At 31.3% G+C, this 16,414-nt stretch overlaps 1 pseudogene; it reads right to left on the reverse strand.

Annotated features, from left to right (window-relative positions):
- Positions 1-744: 744 nt before the first annotated feature.
- Positions 745-2,055, reverse strand: LOC129299428 (serpin-ZX-like; annotated as a pseudogene).
- Between the last annotated feature and the right edge of the window lie 14,359 nt (positions 2,056-16,414).

Below are 16,414 nucleotides of genomic sequence, written 5' to 3' on the forward strand. Positions count from 1 at the left end.
ATAGGCTTGGGGTAGATATTATTTTAAATGTATTCTAATTTTTTTCAACAGTCAACCCATTGTGAAAGACTTGGCCGTGCTTACCTGGCTGAATTCTGGTCGATTGAGCCCATTCAACCGCGCTTGAAGTCAACAGAATTATCAATCCTTCTTTACTGGGGTACCTAATCCGGTGGCATGGCTTCCATGGGAATTTAGTTATTCGCAGTCGCATATCCCGGACTGGAACTCAACTTTGATAAACTAGATTAACTTAACTAGTTAATAATCCAAGCCCCGTAGTTCATTGGATAGGCGTTCTGATACGTACATAAAGAAAAACCAAAATAATAATAATAATAATAATAAGATATGATACATCTTCCAAACAAGACTTACAAGTTAAAACCATTATTCAAGCGCATACATGGCAAAAATGCCACAAATCTTTCACGCACACACCATTAGAATTACTGAATTATTTCATCAGGGCCGGGCATTATAAATTAAAGTATCACACCATGGTAAAAAAGACTATATGAATTATCACAACATCAAGAAGCCAAGAGTGGGTTCAGCACTGCTCCAACGAAGAACACAGCCCTAGAAGTCTCTTCCCTTATCATGAACATGAAGGGATGGTCGGCCACAAAACCTTGGTATGTGGAGTCTGAGACATTGAGCCTCAAACATAGGAGCTGTGCAAGCTGATGCTTCTGTTCCTTCTTCATTGACTTCAATAAAGGCCTTGTGAAAAATCTTCGAAACAAAAAATCGCGACTCCGTATTGAATCTGACACTTCTGTTAGCTCCCCAGGCTCGAAAGGTAACGTCAGCCCCAAGAATTGCATGCTCTCTTTGGCTTCGAATTCGGAAGAGAATTTGAATCGGGGGATCCAAAATTCAGAAATCTTCTCTCTTTGTAGTCCAAAAATCTTGATTTAAGAATCGGGATTTGATTTTAAAGAGTGAACTAAATTTGGCAAGCCATTGTTCTCATGCGGAAGAAAGAAATACATGGCGAACTTCAGTGGTTTGTCATCACCACTGTGGTATGGAATCTTGAGCACCGTAACATTCTCAAAGGATCTGTAGTAATATTCGTCAAGTCTCATGGTGGTCATGAAGGGAACTCGTACATTATGCCCATTGAGAAGATGGAAACTTCTAGTTTCAGTCAAGGATGGATCAAATTTGTTCTCCCATGCTCCTTTGAAATATAGCGCATTCACAAGAACAAGTTTGGTGTCCTTGTTCACGGAATTTTCTGACGGAAGAAGCTCTTTTATCAGTCCATTGGTGCATTTTCAGCCCACGCGTTCACTTCATCTCTTACTTGATCGGCCTAGAGTTATATGTCCAGAAGAGGAAAATTAGGGGAAAAAGTTAACCAGTGGAGGCAAGTTGTCATTAGAAGCAAACTAAAATGTGTCATATCAATTCCACTCACAGAAGCCAGGAATATTAAAGTACTGGAATAAGCCAGGAATATATATATAACACAAAATGAGGAAGCTTCGTTAATTATTTTCCCCTGTGATTTCTGCTAACTGATACATATGAATTTGTGGGTACCTTGTTGATAAAGTCAACTGATTTGACATGGCTTTTGTAAACTTGTTTAACAAGCTGATCGAAGGAAGACTTCAAACCAAAAGACTGTTTCCACCCAAGCTCCATTGGCGAAGGACAATAGAGGACCTCTGGAGAGACTTTGATTCCTCTCAAGCAGGCGTATTGCAGACATAATTTGGGAAGGTAATACGTGCAAATCATGGCGACGCTGTAATCCCAGAAGAGAAAGTAACTGAAGCAAGGTATTGCCGGTGGATCCAGAAGCAATAAGGCCGAGTATGATATGGAGAGACAGTGGAGAACACACGAAGTTGGAACCCTTTTCAAGTTGGTGAAGGAGAACTGTGTAAGCAACCTGCAAGCTGAAATCGGTGTTGAAGGAAGCACCCCATGTCTCTGTAGGAAACTCCATCCTTGGCTTCCCTTGCATTTTTCGTTTTCGTCTGCCGTCTTTTATTAGTCCAAAGTGAGGTGTTTACTATTTACTCGCAAGTGAAGATGAAAGATGGGTCCCACTCTTTTTCAGGTTTTTATCATTGAAGAATTATAATTAAATATCAAATAAAAAGTTAATCATTTTTAGTCTCTTTATAAATCAAATTTATATATATATCAGTATTTATAAAGAACAACTTGCAAGTAATTAGTTTTTTATATGTATTTCATTGTAATTCTTCTTTTTATTTTCTGCCTTCTTTATTTATCTTTTTGGCCAACCCTGTTAGTTGATAGTTGTTATTGCCTATCTGTCCGCCATACACATCCAATAGATGGAGAGTCAACAAATTATGCACCCATAGCTTTTACCAAAAGGACAAAAAACCTAGCACATCGCGCCACCATGTGAATTTTATTATTGCTACATTCTGTATGCTGTATATAATGATATACTTAAACGTTGAAAAAGTAAGCCTATATAAATTATTCATTTGTAATTTTTTACATCATGATCATATAATGCAGCCCACTGAGCAGTTATATATCAGGAAAAACAAACTTTTTAAGGTATTTGTTTCAATTAAGAGCTTATTTGTTTTGGCTTTTTGATAAAAAAATCAGTTATTTTTCAAAAAAATATTTTGTAAGTTTTTATGATATTTTAAAAAAATTTTAAAAATAATCAGAACCTGAAAAAAAAAAGCATATTTGATTATTTTAAGAAGCTACTTTGAGTAGATTTTGAAAATAATTTAATGTGATAGATGAGAGAGTGTTTTAAAAGAGCAGGATACACAAAAATATTATAAAATTTTAAAATAATATAGTAATAAATTATTTTATAAACAAAAATCAAAAAAGATATCATGAAATTTTAAAAATAACTAATTAATAATTATTTTTTTACTACGATAACTAAATATAAAATAATGTCTACTTTTCATAAAATCTCTATAAAATAAATCTCTTTTTATAAAATCTCTAAACTAAACCTAAACATCACTTAATTTTTAATATTAAACAAATGAGCCTTAAATCAAGATATGCAAATTTATTATAAATTATTTATTTTATAATAAATTATTATTATTAATATTCTTAATATATTAAAATTTACATGTTTTAATTTAATTAGATAAAATATATTAAATATATAAGTCTTGCTTTATATATTATATAGAGTACTTTTCTATTTTTTTTTTCCGGCCAACCTTTCCTGTTTGTTTCATGCTCCCTCTTTTATTTATTAAACAAATTATTTCGTGATTATTGGGTAAATGCAGAGCTGTCAGGTCTCCAAATCCGTTGCGACTTGAGAATAATATTTTTATCGCTTAATTTTAAAAAATATTTAATTATTGATTTATGTAGTAAGATATTTCTATATTAATATCATGACTAATAAAATTGATGCCGGTCAACGAAATGATACGATTATTTAATTATCAAGAGGAGATGGCATCAATTATTCTGTTAAATAATATTATATAATTAATTTTTAATTAATTAATATTTAGTAGGGGCAACAAGTAGCACATATATTATTTAAATGCAAAATTTTTAAAGAAGTAATCCAGCTGCTTGAAAGGGTCAAATTTCTATTTTCACATTTGAAGGACCTGGTTGTAAGACCTTAAACTTTTCAAAACAATTAATTCAACCACAATAAAAAAATATCTACTATAATAAATAAAATCAACTAATCTTATACACACACATTTAAAATATATATAACCTGAAACACTACCATAATAAAAAATGATAAAACATAGTCTTTTAAAATATTCTTCCTTTTAACATAACTTTCATGGTAGAAAAATTATGCTAGATAAGTAAATACTATTATAATAAATAAAGTTTAAATTTCTTAAACTGTCATTTCTAAAATTTGATATCCCAAGTAATTTAAAATAAAATAAGTGTGAAAGGTACAAAAAATCCCTTTAAAATTGAGAATATAATAAACCCAATAGAATATGAAAAATAAAAATAGTTATGTATTTTAAGATCTTAAAACCACCTACCAAGTTTGCCAAATAACACAAAATAATTTTTAATACTGCTATTATACATTTGCTATCATAGTTGGGTTACAGCTATCCAACACATTTTATATCAATAAATTTAATATAAAAGCATTTAATAATTGGTTTAAGTTTGCACAATTCAACACCTCAAAAAAATTTTAATCTCCCACACGCCATTAAGCCAAAATCACATTTTTCTAACCTTATGCTCTCTATAAGCACAAATCATAAATCCACAATCAAAATAGATAATTCAATTAATTTTTAAAACAAGTCAATTATATAGCCCAATAATCATGCTATTTCAAATCATCCAAAATAAATCAAACATTAAGATTACAGTTATATAAAGTGTACCAAAAGCATAAACAGTGTGAAAAACATGATTATATCATTAAATTCATATAATTGTTAATGGACAAAAGTCCTCACATTGAAAATATAATATATTAAAAATAATAAATTAAAATATTCAAAAGAGACAGTGAATCTATGCTACTAAACCTCAGGGACTACTCCACGCTTTACTCGTGGCTCTTCTTCTAAAAATTATTAATCACATAATGAGATTCAAGAGTCTCAGTAATTAATGCTAATTCATAATATTGTACACAAACAATTAAATGTGTGCTTGCTATATGGGGAAACAACAATAATATAATTTCAATGAAAATACAAGAAATGTTATAATGCATGACAAACAATCATCTTTATCTCCCTCCATTAACCTCGAGACGTAACCTTCACTTGATACTAAATTACCTGACCAAAGATAAATTAGCTCGTGCCCTTACAAATCACCTATTAGGCTTTCAATAGACGCGTACCGTGTAGCACAAAAATACAATAACAATAAGTCTCTCAACACCCCCCCAAAAATAAAACTATTTCATATCAACATTGTACAATTGTATATTACAATTTTCATAATTTTTTATTTTCAAAAATACCATAACATAACATCCCACTTGGCAAAAAAATTTAAAATACATATTCCATAATTTTTTCATAAACATAACAAAATAATTGCCTAATGACAATTCATAAATTTTCTCAATAATCATACAAATAACATGAAATAACACTAATCATAAATTAAAAGTATGGTTATCTCGTGGTTTTTTTAATAAATTATTCCTTACAATTTCTCTTCTATCACAATCTTCACTAACAACACAATTTACAAGTAATATATTATTTATAAATATTAGTTTTAACTATTAAAACTAATAAATAACCCTAATAATAAAAATAGAGAATATAACATAATTCCTAATCCTATTATTAATACAAATCTAGAATTAGTACCCTCAAGAAAAATTTCTAACTTCTCTTTTAGTTATCAATAAATACTAATAAGCTAAAATTAACATCTAAACAAATTTCTATTATCAAAATTTTTCTTTTTATTTCATAAATTCTCACATAAAAATAATTAAAAATTAGTCTTGAGTCTAGAATCATCATTCTATAAACATAATAATTTGTTTCTCATCCCAATTAATCATCTAAATCTCAATAAATTAATATATATTTTCAGATTTAATAAAAATCCCATCAAATTCAAATTCAAACTTATAAGCCTCAAATTCAAATTTCACTAACAAATTTATACTCTAGAACATTTATTACGCTATTAACAACCTCGACTATCATATTTATTCATCATAAATTTATTTATCTTTCAAATTTTAAACTTTTCACTATCGCAAAATCAAATACTAAAGAGAAAGGATGATTAAAAAAAATCTTTAAGATATAATTTTAAAAAGCTTAAAATTATATTTAAAATATTTTATTACAAAGCTTTAATTTTAAAAATTAGCTCTCTATCGCCGGCGAACCTGTGCTCTGTCTGTTCGCACGAAGGGAAGATGAGAAGGAAAGTGGAGGGGCGTCTATTAAAGGAAAAACATGGGTCCCACACCCGTTTCCTCCTTCATTTCTCTATTTTTTTGTTATATGCCCGCACGTACGGATAGGAATCCGTTGCCGCTCTTTTTATTTGTTTATTATTTTTTATTCCTTCTCCTTTTATTTTAATAACAATAATAATAATAATAGTAATAATTATATTTTTTAAGAATCATAATATAGAATTTTATCTTAAATTAATTCAATAATTATCTCTTAAATTTACTTACCTTTAATATTTTTTAAAATATTTATTAATCAAATTATATATATATATATAAAAGTAGAATCGCAAACAGCACCATACATGTGTTCCTAATACAATTTTAATTGATATATTTATTTTAAAATTTTTAAATATAAATAAAACTACTTCCTTAAAATGTCTCTACATTATTCTAACCTCTTATTAACATACTTATTTACAATCTCAAATTTCTAATTCTAATTTTAAAAGAATAAGAAAATTATTTATACCTTCCTCGTCTCCAAAAATCTCTCCACTATCTAAACTTCACAAATTTTATGTATAATTTTAAATATTTTTGGTTTTGAGAATTTTATAAAATTTGAGATTGTAACTTTAAACACTTTGTGAAATTACGATTAAATTTAAATTTAAATTTTAAAAATGCTAGTTGCACCATAAAAAGCATTCTCAAAATAACATTGTCCCTGATGTAATTTTACTTTGCTTAGTTTTTATTTTTAAATATAAAAAAAACTACCTTACCCCCAAATATCTCTACATTATCTCAACTTTCTATTAATTTATTTATTTATAATTTTAAATTTCTAATGTAAAATAATAATGAAATTATGTGTATGCTCCTCATCTCCAAAGATCTCTCCACTATCCAAACTGACCAACTTCTTACCCATAATTTTAAATTTCAATTTTAAAAATTTTGTGTTTTAAAAATTTTGAAAAATTTTATGAAAAACTCATAATTTAAAATTTTTATTTTCAAAATATTAGTATACTTTTAATTTTAATTACTCATAATTTAAAATAAATATAAAACTACCCCACCTCTAAATATCTCTATATTATTTCAATTTGTCAAGCCATGTTTTAAATTTAAAGTTGAATTTTAATTTTTTATATTAACATTAACTTGTCAAATGTGGGTATTGTAGTGACATGGGATCGGGTGATTGCAAAATGAGCTGTTAAATGGGTCAGTTATTACTATTTTTTTTAATATTGTATGAATTATAAATTTATAACTACCGCATTTTCTTTGTAACTCTTGCAATTTGAAGGCTGCAAGCCTTCCTTTCTGGGATCAAAGATAGAGACTAGCCATCTTCTATATGTTGGAAGGTAAAATTGTCTATTTGAATTCTCAAAATTCTCTCTCATTTCACTAAACATAATTTGTTTTTGACTCTCAATGACTTTGATTTTCTCTGCAAGTAAAGTTTATTTTGAGATCTCCTCCTACCACAAAACATAAACTAAAGACACTAATTTGTAAAATTTATTGTGAATTTCAACCATACCGCTTTGAAATCTATACGAAAAATTTCCTAACAATAATTATTGTTGATGCACTAAAGCTGGAGTTGAAGATAATGGAGAAAGTGTGCAAGTTCTATGTCACATGAATGTGAGTCTTGCTTGTTCTTTGATTTTATTTTTGTCCTTTTAATTAAGAGTTTAAAGATATGGACTAGAATCATCATTTTTACAAACTTTGTTTATGTGATTATTTTGTTTATGTGTTATTTAAGTGTTTTTTTTAGCTTTGTATTCTAGTTTTTAAGATAGAAAAACAAATAAAAAAATTTCACATTTCACCAAAAAGGGAAAATAAAGAAATGGAATTTTTTTATATTAGAAATATGTGTTCTCCTTTATTGTCCCTTTTTGAATTCATCTTTAAATATTGTCTGTCTTATCCATTCCTTCAAGATCATCAAACTATTTGTAATTATGTTTTTCATAACTACATTTCAATGTTTGTCATTTCCTTTCCTTTAGATTCAAGGTCCATTGCCACCTCATTGATGCATATGAGATAGATTGTAATTTGGTTGTTTTTTTATCATAAAATCTTTAGCTTGATGAAATGTAATACTACTTGAGTTAAAAGGGATTTGGTTCTTTAAATAATTATATAGCTTTCAATTTTTAATGAGACATTGTATTGGGCCACATTAAAAATGAGTATAAATTATTTTTTTATAGCAACTAAAATGTCAACATGCCTCTAGAGTTCATATCCATATATATATATACATACATACAGACATATATATTTACAAAATTTGTAGGTAAGAAATTGTTGTTCAAGTTATCCTTTGTCAGGGAGGCTATTTCATCATACTTTGTGATCAATATGAACATTCTCTATTTATAGAATCCATAATAGTATTTGTTCAATGTTCTTATCAATCTTTTCTTTTAAATAATGAATATTTGGTTCACTACATCTAGATTAAATTATTCTTTTGATGCTTTATTTCTTAATTACACTACACCTTATCCTGTGTGCTAAAGGTTATGTTCTCATGAATCAATAACACATTACTTTGGATATGAACCAACAACACCATTTCCTACTTACTAATCTCTTCTACACATGCATGTTACTTGCTCCACAATGTCCTCTACTCCTCTTTAAAATGTGTAGCACTTGGGAGTTTTTGCAGATTGAATTTGAAGGTGTTAGTTCTTAAAGCTTATCATCAAGTGACAAGCATAGACTAAACATCTCATTTGAAGAAAATGAGCATGCACTTGCCACTACTAATATTTCTAGCAATGCTAAAAGAAAATTCAGATGGAGCTAGTGGATTAGCAATATGTGTTTCTATGTTTTCATGTTTTAGTGTTTCTACTAATATTTCTTTGTTTCTAGGAATTTAAAGTTTAAGATTCTTTTGCTTTTTACCAACAAAGTTTAGGATTCAAACATTTTCTTTGTCTATGGTTTGTCACTAGCATGTGTAAACAATATTTCTTATTATAACATATTTATAATGATGTTCTTCCCTGTTTTATGCCAACCATTTCCATGTCATACAATGGTCATGGAAAAATTGATTTGCCCATATTTTTTTAAATTGTAAGCTATTTCATGCATTAAAATATAGAACAACACATTTTATTTTTAAGCATCAATAAAGTTAGGACTTTTTCTCTTGAAAAAGTTATTTATATTATTTGATAAGTTTTAAATGCTAGAGTTTCCTCACTCTTGTGTAGGTTATACTAAAAACAATTAATGAGAGTAAAATAGCACCAAAGAACATACAACAATTGAAGCATGTTTGTAATATATATATATATATATATATTAAAAGTTATTTAGATATTAGCAAAAAAAGTTACTTTCACTTAATAACATTTTAAATTTTAAATTTTTTAATTATTATTTTTTTCATATCCCGTACATTGGGGCCACATACTAGTTGACTATTAAAATTTAATTTGGGATGTTACACTAGTCATACTTACTTTAGTTGAATTATGAGCTACTATCTTTTTATTATAAGTTACTTTTTACTATCTCCATGAAATTAATGAGAAGTAATTAAGTCATTAACTTTGTCTAAAAAAGAATAAACTTTTAATTTTACCAATATCTAAATAAAAAAATTTAAAATTTGCATTACAGTAAACTCCCTTTCACAATGAATGAATTTTTTTAATGGAAGAAATATCTAAATTAAACAAAAAAGATTACAAATCAAAAGAGTTATCATAATAATCCTTATTATCTGCCACCACTTCCTAAGTAGTAGGTGGGAGAAGATCATAAGTGCACAACTTATTCTCTAAGCTATGAGACAATCTTGCTAGCATATTAGCAAAATAATTACAATCCCTACCACAATAATTAACAGTTACATTCCAATTCCTATAGAGAAGAAATCTATCATCATCAATAACGTCCTTGAATGGGTGATTGTTATTGTAGCAATGAATGAGGACCTGGATTTCATTGATACAATCATTGTACATATTAATTTCCTTGAAATCTAGATCCCAGCATAAATGAAGACCATGGATAATCGCAAGAATTTCTGCAACCATAGGAGGTAAGTTAATAAACTTACAACCAAAGGCCCTAATCCAATTCCCATTTGTATCCCAAATGACCCTTTCACAACTAGAACTACCATTAGGTTTCACAGATCCATCTACCTCAAGCTTTATCGCATTTAGATTCGTTTGAGATTTGATCTTGATAAACTTACTATCATAAGATAAAAAGGGTGCTATTCTAATGAGATCAGCATTTGAGCAAGCTCTAAAGAAAGTAGTCAGGGTTGTGTGGTTGTATTCCTCCATGTTGTCATCAAAAGCTTTACAACATTTATCAACCCAAATATCCAAGCACATATAACCAAACAAAGTACCCCAATTCACCTTCTTTGTAAAACTACATCCTGCTTTATGTGTGAGGTTCCATCTGATCCTCTCTACCCTAATGAGATTAGTAAAGATGTTGAAAAGATCTTTACGAACTATAGTTCTCCATCTTTTTGTGGCATGCAGACAGCCTTGAATCAAACGCATAGAGTCTTTTAAGGTAGCATAGTGAAATAGGAAGTTTTGATCTATTGCTAGGCCGCTTATTTGTCTTAGTTTCATGCTGTGTGCTAGTCCTTGTGCAAATAACCACATGAAAGATTTTATTTTTTTTTTAGCTATAGGCCATCCCTAAATCATTTTTCAAATGCTATTTGAATTCCTTCTAGTACCTACAGATAGCAAATCATATGCATACTTGATAGTAAAATAACAGAGTCCTAATCTTACCAATACCTTCCTTGAACCTATTCCATATACCACATATTCCTCTCCAAGTAAGACATGAGTTTCTCCTTTTGGACTCTTCAGGTATATTATCATTTCCACATTTGTGCTTCGCTTTTAGGACACGAACCCAATGAGCTTCTTCATTGCTAACCAAATTCCAACACAATTTCATTAGCAAGGCCTCATGTTGTCTTCTTAGAGCCTTGATTCCCAATCCTCCTTGGTTCCCTCTTTTTTGTATCTAGTCACATTTTTTCCATGAAATAAGATGAATCTTCCCAGTTTCCTCATCTTTACCCCATAAAAATCTACAACTTTCCTTTTCCAGTTCATTTAGAAGCTTCTTCGGGAGAGGCATAGTTTGCATATGATAAGATGGTAATGCAAAAAGGACAAATCAAATTAATATTGCTCTACACACTGTGTTCAAGAATTTGCCCTTCTAGCTAGAGAGCCTTTTTTGAGTCTTTTCCATGATCATGGCAAACATTGCATACGAAGCCCTCTCATGTACAAGAGGGATATCCAAATGTAAAAAACCATAGTGAATGAATTTAAATAGAGATAATATTAAAAAATATAATTAATATTCCATCAAATATGTTGTATTAAAGACTATCAATAAGAAGTGTCTTATAATGAAAATTAGAGAGATTAAATAAAATCATACCCATCACTATCCACAAACAGTGCAGCTGAATTGTGAGAATATAACATACAATATTCAAGTCAAAAGCTTAATAGTTAATAGTACTAATCAATAACTTCATCTATGATTTTTTTTAAAAGTTACTTGAACTTTTAATTTTTAAAAAATATATCTTTTAAATTGTAATCTCATTAAATGATTTATATAAATACTCTTAATAATAACTATTAAATTTTTAACAAACTAATTTTTAAAGAATTAATGAATAAAATAAAGATATAGTTTCTAAACATATAACAAAGTTTGAATTAAACAAGACTTATATAAAATATTGTATAAAATTAAATGAATTGTTGGGAATATTTGTTAAGTAATGATTTTTTTGTTTTTTACATGTATTTTCTTATTAGAGGCGAGTGCTTATTAATCACAAAATGTAAGCAAAATTTTTTTATAAAAATTTAAATTTTAATTCATCATGTTATGATTTATAATACATTAAACTGATTTATTTTTTAAGTAACGATTTATAATATGTTGAACTGATTTATCATTAGTTAATTAACAATACTATTTTTATCAATTCTGGTCAAATTTAGTCGGCATTTGAAGCCAGGATTTATAATACGATGACCTAATTTATCATCGTTAGTTGATTAATAACACTTCTTTCGTATTATCAGTTTAGGTCAAGTTCTTACCATCAAAGCGATAGACTCTATAAGAATGGATAAGTTCTCACATTTCTTTATTTTGTCATTTACATTAATCAGGTGACTAGTTGAGAGTACATGAATGATGAATTGATATGGTATTGGAAGGATAATCTAGTATAAATTACGAAAATAGAAAGAATTTGAAATAGAGCTAGGCTATAAATTGACAACCTCTTCATTGAAATCACTATTATTATTTAGGTATTAGTACAATATCAATATCTCAACTCTCCAATGATAGTTAACCTCTAGATGGTGTATATCCATCTTTATGATACCAAGTGCATTTGCAGACGAAAGTAAATAATTCTATCTTGTAATTATTATAAAAATACACAAAGGTAGATTCTATCTCATCAAGGAGGAGAAGGAGAAGGAGAAGGAGAAGAGAAGAAGAAGAAGAAGAAGCAGCTGGAGGTTTATCAAGGATGATAGGTGGATGCAAAAATGGAGGGAAATAAAACGGTAAAACTATTGTTAGAGATGGAGTTAAACCCGATGCTGATAGGGGATTAGGAGTAAATGTTAGTGTGCTAAGTAGATTCAAAATCAGAGGAGATGGTTGAAAAGGATTAAGGTTAAGGTTTGGGATAATTGGTGGTGTTAGAAGTATGTTTGAAGGCAAAGGGAAAGTGTCTGGTCGAGCAACATTCCAATCTGACAACTGAAGTTTGGCTGAAGATTTTCCTCTGCCTCCTAGGATTAGCAATAGCCATGGAATTCTTGGAAGGGTGGCAGAGGAGGAAGCTTTAGTACTTGAGGAAGAGAAGGAAGAAGAACACCTCATGTCAGTGGATCCTAAACTGGAGGTGGAAATGTTGGATCTATATTTAAAGGAAATGGAGTTTTGAAGAAACTAACTTGTTTGAAACTATGAATTCTTAGTTTCTAGTTACAGAGGTTTGGCTGTTTAAAAGGCTTGAATGAGAAAAATCCAGCTAAGAATACGCGCTCACCTTGCTTTCTCAATTTGAGATGAAGCAAAGAAGAGGTTGTTGTTAAAGCCGTTGCATAATATGGCTTGCTGCTACTCACAAGTGTCACTGTATATCTCTTGATTCTCTTCATGTGTTTACTCACTGAGAAAGGAAGCTGCACTTTAAATTCCCTATGCTCGTCTGTCTTTACTTCTTTCTTAAATTTTGGTTTTGAATTCCTATCTTTACATTCCATAGCGACTGATGCCCTTATCCTCAAGGATGCAAAATCATAAAATTAGCATCGAATTTCAAAAATGAGAAGGCTCAAGTAAAGAAAGTGATTGAGATGATGCTACCTGAAATGAAGTGGTTGCTCATTGGGAAATCCCTTTGAAAACATGTGTCATAGTAGACAGTACTAACTACAAGAGTAGCAGATGTATGCTTTACGGCCTCTGAAACACCATTAAATGTGAGACTAAGAAACATAATTACGGGGAACCAAGGCATTCTTGTGGATTCTTTTTTGATTGATTCTGTCTATGATTATGCTTCAAAGTGCAAGGTGATGGAATGTAGCCTTGTTCACTGCTCAAGTGTGCTCTCGTGTCCCTCCTTTCCTTTATGTTCTTTGTTAGTCTCTTTTTTGATGTTTATGACTAGAAAATCAAATGAAACATTGCTTATATAGACTTACTCAAAAGAGGTCATTTATTTCAATCATGCAAAAACCAATCAACTGTAACCTAGAAAGCAGTGAACGTAGGTTCGATTTCCTTCAACCAAACATCCAATGATGAAGGTATAAAGAGAAGCTCCCTCATATTGTGAACAATTTAGTTAAAAGTTTGTTCTTTAGTTGGTATTAAAGATGTTGATTGATACAGTTAGAGTCCCGTTGATTCACGAGACATAGAGAGAGCAGCCACGTATTCTATAAGTCTACAAGACATTATAGATGACCAACACAAAGAAAGTACATGTCTTTGCTGGATTCACCGTAGGAGTAGTTACAAACTGTGGTAGCCATGACCATATGATGATGCAGAGATATGCACGAGATGCTTTACATTTTCATTTTAGTTTTAAAGATTAAGATTAGTTTGAAGTATACTTGGAGATAAGTACTAGGAAAAAAGGAGCAAAGAAAATATTATTGCGCAAGTATTATTGACAGAAGTAAATTCAGTCACAGAAAGACAGCAGAAGTGGAAATACATCAGAGAGAAAGACTAGAGAGAGGTTAACAGAAAGGAGAGATAACTGAAATCACATAATCCATACCCCTCCCGAATCCCTTCACTGATACATATAACTAACTCATACATGTGCTTTCTCTCTCACTTTCCACGTGACCTTCCTTGTGCGATTGCTTCTTCGTAAGACCCTTGCTTCACCTTGCCCACATGAAATATCTTCACCTTGCCTACGTGAAATATCTTCATACAGCTGACTTGGCAACTGATCTAGTAGAGACGTGTCAATGCCCCCATCTGTGGCAGTGACCTTGTCCTCAAGGTCGAAAGTGGAGAAATCTCTACGGAAAGTAGAGACATCCTCCCACGTTGGGACAACAGCATCCCAACGAACTCGAACCTGCTAAATCCACTGGTTACCTCGCCAGACAGAGCGAGTATCTAACACCTCGAGAGGAGTAAGAACAGGACCCTCTGCAATTGTAGTAAGAGGCAAAGGCAGATAGGACTCCCTCGGAGCTCCGTGATAGCGTTTTAGAAGTGACACATGAAAAACAAAATGGATTCGAGTGTGAGCAGGAAGGTCCAACCAATATGCAACAGGACCAACACATTGTAGGACCTTAAAAGGACCAACGAACTTAAAGCCCAACTTTTGATGACTGCGAAGCTCCACCGATGACTGACGGTAGGGCTGTAACTTAACAAAAACCATATCACCTTCATGAAACTCCTCAGCTTGTCGATGATGATCTGTAAATTTCTTCATACGAGCTTGTGCACGACTGAGATTTTGTTTGAGGAGAGATAGTATCTGATCGCGATCACGTAGCTAAGTATGGACATCAAGTGGGGTATCTACCCTCGAATAGCCACAGATCAATAGGGTAGATGTCGGCCATAAAGAGCTTTAAAAAGCGTCATACTGATAGCAAAGTGAAAGGACATATTGTAACCGTACTCGACCCACGGTAAAAACTCCAACCATCATCGTGGACAATCATGAACGTAGCACTTGAGATACATTTCAAGACAATGATTAAGAGCCTCAGATTGTCCGTCAGTTTCAGGGTGATAAGCAGAGCTCATATTGAGTTTAATGCCTTGTAATGCACAAAGAGAGTGCCAGAATGAGCTTGTGAACACCCGATCCCTATCTGACACTATGGTCCGTGGCATACTATGCAACCGAATGACATAGTGAAGGAAAGCTTCTGCAGCTTGATGGCTTGTATATGAACTTCTTAAGGGAATGAAGTGGCCGTACTTCAAAAGTCTGTTAATGACCACCAGCACAATCGAATATTGACGTATTAAAGGAAGAGAAGTAATAAAATCTATGGCAACAGAATCCCACACTTGAGCAAGAATCAGTAATGGACAAAGGAGCCCTGTAAGAGATGTTTGAGCCGCCTTAGCACGTTGACAAGACACTGTTTGACAAAATGTTGAGTGTCTTTTTGCATCGATGGCCAATACAAATTGGAAGCTAAGCGCTGGAAAGTACGTAATGACCCAGCGTGACCCTCAATGACAGAGTAATGAAATTCTTGCAAAATATGGTTAATCAAATTAAAATCTTCATGCGGCACCACTACTCGGTCTTGAAAATAGAGAATGCCATCACATACTCGAAAATTAGGTAAAGACAGGAGGTCGTTAATGACATTCGTACATAACTATTGTAATCGAGGTGAGTCCTTTATAGCCTGCACAATGTCATCAAATAAAGGAACTTGTATTTCCTGAATGGCCATGTAAGATACCTTAGAGAGTGCATCTGCTGCTAGATTAGTTTTACCAGGGCAATATTCTATAGTAAACCTATACCCTAGTAGCTTGGGTAGGTAGAGCTCTTGTTCGGGTGTTTGGAGGACTTGATGATCTAAGTGCTTCAAACTTTCCTGATCTGTGTGGATGATAAAAGCACAACCAAAAAGATAGTGTCGAAACTTTGCCATAGCTTGGGTGATAGCAAACAACTCATGTACATAAGCTGATTGAGCTTGCATCCTTGTGGAAAGTTACTTTGAGAAGTATGTAATAGGATGCCTGTTCTGGCTTAGTACTGCACCAATTGCACATCCAGAAGCATCTGTTTCAACTATAAATGGAAGTGAAAAGTCTGGAAGCGCTAATACTGGAGCTTCTATTAGTGCTTATTTTAGTTGCAGAAAATTGCGCTTAGCCTCAGATGACTAGAGAAAATCATCCTTTTGAAGTAAT

Source organism: Prosopis cineraria, unplaced genomic scaffold, assembly GCF_029017545.1.
Source record: "Prosopis cineraria cultivar Desert tree isolate PC_DT_omini unplaced genomic scaffold, ASM2901754v1 PC1155, whole genome shotgun sequence".
NCBI lineage: Eukaryota > Viridiplantae > Streptophyta > Magnoliopsida > Fabales > Fabaceae > Prosopis > Prosopis cineraria.